Source organism: Nicotiana tabacum, chromosome 18 (genome assembly GCF_000715075.1).
Source record: "Nicotiana tabacum cultivar K326 chromosome 18, ASM71507v2, whole genome shotgun sequence".
Lineage (NCBI taxonomy): Eukaryota > Viridiplantae > Streptophyta > Magnoliopsida > Solanales > Solanaceae > Nicotiana > Nicotiana tabacum.
Window position 1 is genome coordinate 8,099,856 of NC_134097.1, and position 5,832 is coordinate 8,105,687.

The following is a 5,832-nucleotide window of genomic DNA, read 5'->3' on the forward strand; positions in this document are numbered from 1 at the left end:
TGTGAATCATGTTAATTTAAATATTTCTATTTTTATTTTATTTATTATTATTGACCCTTAGTGAGTGTCAAAGTCGGCCATCTCGTCTCTACCTCTTCGAGATTAGGCTTGATACTTACTGGGTACATGTTGTTTACGTACTCATGCTACATGTGTTGTACATTTTTTGCACGACCTGAGACATGTGCTATAGTTGGACCTATCGGCGCACAACCACGACATCCAGAGGCTTAGTGGTGAGCTGCCCTTCTGAGCCATTCTGCAGCAATCAGTGCCTCTTCCTGAATTTTATTCTGTCTATTTTATTTCAGACAATATTTGAATTTTTGTATAATCTACTAGATGCTCATACACTTTTGACACCAGGTCTTGGTGTCCCGACCCAAAATCCATTAAAGGTCGTGATGGCGCCGGACACCATTGTCAAGCAAGCCAACAATACATACTTAGCTTAATTACATATTTTTAGTATTTTTGAAATCAAAATTTTTTCAATAAAATAATAAAGATAGAACTCATAGAGTAAATGATAAATATTTTTAGCAACTAAATTTCTAAACAATTCACAACCATTCCCAGAACCCGGTGTCATAAGTGCATGAGTATTTTCTAGGGAGTTAAAATAAAATACAACATCTGTCCAGAATACAAATTAGACAGAAAAATATAATAAACTCTGAAGGAGACTCTGTTAGCTGCGGATCGTAATACAGAATGCAACTCACCTATGTCCCCATAATTATTAACCACACCTCTGCGCCCACAAGGCCGCTAGACATATATGTACCTGCACAATAAAATGTGCAGCAAGTGCAGTATGAGTACGAAAACAACGTGTACCCAGTAAGAATCAAGCCTAATCTCGAAGAGGTAGAGACGAGATGGCCGACTTTGACACTCACTATGGGTCAATAATATTAAATAATCATGAAAATAGAAATATTTATATCAACGTGATTTACAGAGTTAACAAAAATTCTATTGAACCAGCAGAAGTAATTAAATTCCTTCAATTCCAATAAATTTTTAATTTATCAATTAGCCTTACTTATAAGAATAATTATAATTTCCTTAACAAGCAGAGATAATTAATTCTTTCAATTTCCAATAATTTTCAATTTATCAATCAAATTCCTTCAAATGCTACAATTCTCAATCTATTAATTAAATCCACAAGCTGCAATTAAACATAGCAAAGTATCGTGTAATTATTATTATTAGGCACGATTTCTGCCGAGGTCGTACGACCCGATGCAGAGTGTCGTGTACACTGCCAAGGGACATGCGGCACGATCCATAGATGCATCTATCCTGACAAGGGGTTCAGCCCGCTCCACAAGAAAGGAGGACATTTTTCTTATGTATCTCCGGAAAGAGAGTATATTTATTATAAGATCAATTCGAGAGGATGAACAATTTCTCTTAACAATAATTAACTTAAACAGAAAATTAAGCATATGAGATTTTTATATTTTAATATTTTTATCCTAACAATTCACTATATATATATATATATATATATATATATATATATATATATATATATACACACACACATCAAATAATATTAATTAAACAAAGAATACAATTTGCACAAGTAATTCATGCTTTGTGTCCTAAACTACCCGGACTTTAGCATTAATAGTAGCTACGCATGGACTCTCGTCACCTCGTGCATACGTAACCCCCACAATTAACAACAATTATTAATTTAATTACCTATGGGGTAATTTTCCCCTCACAAGATTAGACAAGAGACTTATGTTGTCTCAAAGTCCACTTTCCGATCAAACTGTCGTGTAAAAACTTCAATTCGATGCCGAAAAATCCGAAACTATCCAAATATTATACAAAATAATTAATACATGTTCAATAATTTGAATTTAGGCTATTAAATAAATTATCCTAATCAAAACAGTAAAATTCCTAAAATTCACCTCAGGCCCACGTGCCCGGATTTCAGAAATATTCGGATGAAAACGTTACCCATAATCTTAAGAACTCAAATATAAAATTTCTACCCAAATCCATAACCATTTTTGTGGTTAAAATCTCGTTTTTATAAAAATCTAGATTTTTCATCTAAACCTTTGATTTTTAAGATTTACTAGTTATAATCTACCCATAATTTATGTATTTAACTCAAGGGGTGTAGAATTAACTTACCTTCCAATTGCTAGTTGAAATCCCCCTCTCAAAAGCTCTGAAATCGCCCGGAAATGGAGGAAAAATGGGCTCAAATGTCTGAGCCCCGATTTTAACATATTCTGCCAAGCAGGGGTTTCGCACCTGCGGAAGGTGTACCGCACCTGCGGCTTTCGCACCTGCGGAAAAGCCTCGCATGTGCGAGCTTAGCTTGACTGCCCAGTTTCCGCATTTGCGCTCTTCTTCTCGCACCTGCGCGTTCGAAGGAGCGCTCGAGATTACGCACCTGCGATGGCAGGCCTCCTCTTCCCTTTTCGCTTATGTGCATAAACCTCGCATCTGCGAGAGTCGCACCTACGGTTGTCCAAGCGCAGGTGCGAACGTACCAGAAGCAGAAGGCTTCAGCTCTTTTTCAAAATTCCAAAATTGATCCGACCCTCGTCCGGTTAACCCTCGGGGGCCCCAGGGCCCGGCCCGAACATAACAACAGGTTTGAAATAATAAAACGGACTTGCTTGAACTCACGGAACGTGTAAAACAACATCAAATCTAAGAATCACACCTCAAACCAAATTGATTCAACTTAAAATTTTCAAGTTCTTTAATTTACTTCCTATATGCCGAAACATACTTAAACTATTCGGAATGACACAAAATTTTGCGTGCAAGTTTTAAATCACTATACGGAACTATTCCCAAACTCGGAATTCCAAACGTACTTCGATTACTCAAAAACCTATTCCAAACCAAATTTAAAGAACTTTAAACATTCAAATAGTTAATTTTCACTATTAAGCGCCAAAACGCTCCCGGGTTATCCAAAACCCAATTCGAACATGCGCCCAAGTCCAAAATAATCATACGAACCTATTGGAACTGTCAAATCCCGATTCCGAGGTCGTTTTCTCAAAATGTTGACCGAAGTCAAACTTGGCCTTTTAAGGCTAACTTAAGGAACCATGTGTTCCGATTTCAACCCAAACACTTTCAAATCCCGAACCAACCATCCCCGCAAGTCATAAATTAATAAAAGCACATACAGGAAGTTTTATTTAGGGGAACAGGGTTCTAACAGTCAAAACGATCGGTTGGGTCGTTACATTCTCTCCCACTTAAATATATGTTCGTCCTCGAACGTGCTAAGGACTGTTCCGGAGTTGTCCAAAATCACAGTTTAACACTTCGAGTACCTACCCGTGCTACCACACCCAATTGAGCACATTAGCTCGGGCCACTGTGAAGATTCTCCCCTTTATTTAGGCAATTAAGCCTTAGAGCCCAATTCTAACATCCAGAATTCTCCACCATGCCTGTTTCCAACCTGCGAAAACCGTATCAATCATTACATGATGCACCAATACAGGATTGCATGCCTTAGTTGAATTTAGACCATGCGCTGCACCATTCACATGCCCATAATAACATCCCCGATAACAATAGCCGAAATTCCACGAATCTGATGTTTACCACACACCTCATGATACATATAAGTCCTGTTCCAACTCTTGTAATGCTTCCACGAGGGAAGAAATGTGTAGAAATTCATAACCAACTGCCGAGTCAACAAATTATTGAGTTTCTCCTTCTGACAATAACCATTGCCTCATTATGGACCAAATAATGGTATTTTCTCTTTATTATACTTCATATAATCCGCTCGCACTGATACCGAATCCAAATAATCTCGTCTCACCCAGTATAAGCTCTTCAGGCAATAAGCCACCTCAGACACGATCAAAAAGCCTCATATAACACCACAATGAGCTAATAAGCTATGGACTCGATTGCGATACATAAGGAAAACGAACTCTGGAATGGATTATTCAACCCACGTGACTAATTAGACAACTGAAAAGGTGTCATGAACCTTCCTCAAAAAATGGGACACAAAACACACAAAATAGAATATAGGGGACTGTACTCGAGATCACACTATTGCGACGTGCAACCCGATCCAAACAACATACCCGTGGCGGCGTGCCACCCGATCCGCACAAAAAGAATCTATAAGGAAATAATTGCCGAGCTAAAATGCTCATTACTACAAAATATCCGAATATCGGACACAAGCACGCTAAGTGCATAATACCATCCCTGAAAGGACCGGCAGAGCCATACTCTACGAAACGCAAGCACAACTAAGGTGCGATATATGATCTGAATCTCGAGAGCCATCCTGCTCACATAACACCATCACTATGCGGAATCCTCAACACAAAAGAAATTTATAAAGCCGTTTCATAACTCACACGGCACAATATAGTATTACATGAAATAGTTGACGACGAAAAGACATCCAACGTCCGAATACTTCTCCATAAGGAGCGCTATGCTGAATGAACACTTCTGGCCTGATATAGAGCCCATATTCATATTTAAATCCATCCACAGACCTCAAGCCGATTCTAATCGCACCATACTAGGTTAATAACCCTTCAAGGATTCATAATAACCCTTTTCCCCATAACATACAAGAACAACCATCATAACCGGAACAAACTTCCGCAGTCCACAACCAAATGAATCGAGCGCCCTCCAGGCATAAATTCTCAAATTAGCAATATCGCCACAATCTTCATACTTGGTTGTTAAATATTTAATCAGTCAGGTGACTACTTGTCACACTTATACAATCTTCCCGTGGAATACGCTCGCACGACCTTCCGCAACAGATAACAACTCTACACATCCATACCACCGGTCACACTAATGCTGTAAAGCATATCAAGATCCATAAATCAATACACAAGGTCTCTTACACCTGACATCGACCTTAGGTGACGTCAAAAATAATACCATCTTACTTTAAACATCTAAATCCTTTTCCTGCTAGTTCGAGCTTGTGACATTCTTGTCAAAACAGAACTGCAACCTCGATCCTCAACTTCCAAATTCCCATGTCGTTCACTGTACCTAGAATGCCAATACGCGAGAGTACAAGAATTCCATCATAACTCTTGAGCCACTAACAGATCCAAAACTTCATCATATAGCAACCTTTTGCTTAACTCAATTCAGGAGAACCATTGCAACACGCGACTGAATTCCCATATCCGCAGGAAATAGACTCCTCAAGTAGTGGTCTAAAATACCATAACTTTTTCGGGATCCATCTACCCATAACATGCCATAATACTTGAATTCCTCCAAATAAAATCAATTAAGGCAGCCGTCAAGCCTCGCACGTACCGCCACAAATCACATGCATAACTCAATGTGCTGAAGGAACTGATCCTTACCACCATCATGCTGATTCAACCATTGTTAGCCGATCCGTCTTTTGTCAATTTATTCTCAACTTGACTTAGAAATAATAATAGCTCCATTCATTACATCACGAACTCAAATCCGCACTCATCCCGAGTGACCTTATTTCATGAGACCACACTGTTTCAAAACCCACGAATTATCTCATACCCCTCCTTGTGCGCACTTTTACATCTTCAACTGGTATCTCATTCAGATACTTTTTTTATGAATCCGAAGTTATTTTCTTTCGTTTCTATAATGCTACACCACAACCTGAAGACAACGTAGAGTACTCCAAGCCCCGTTTCATAATCTGCTGCAAAAGCTCGATGCTCAACCATACTACGGACTCGAGATCATTAGGCACCGTACTTTAAATTTTTGAACCTACTAAGACCGTTATTGAGAGTCACTTGCTCTGACTTGTTCCCAAACATG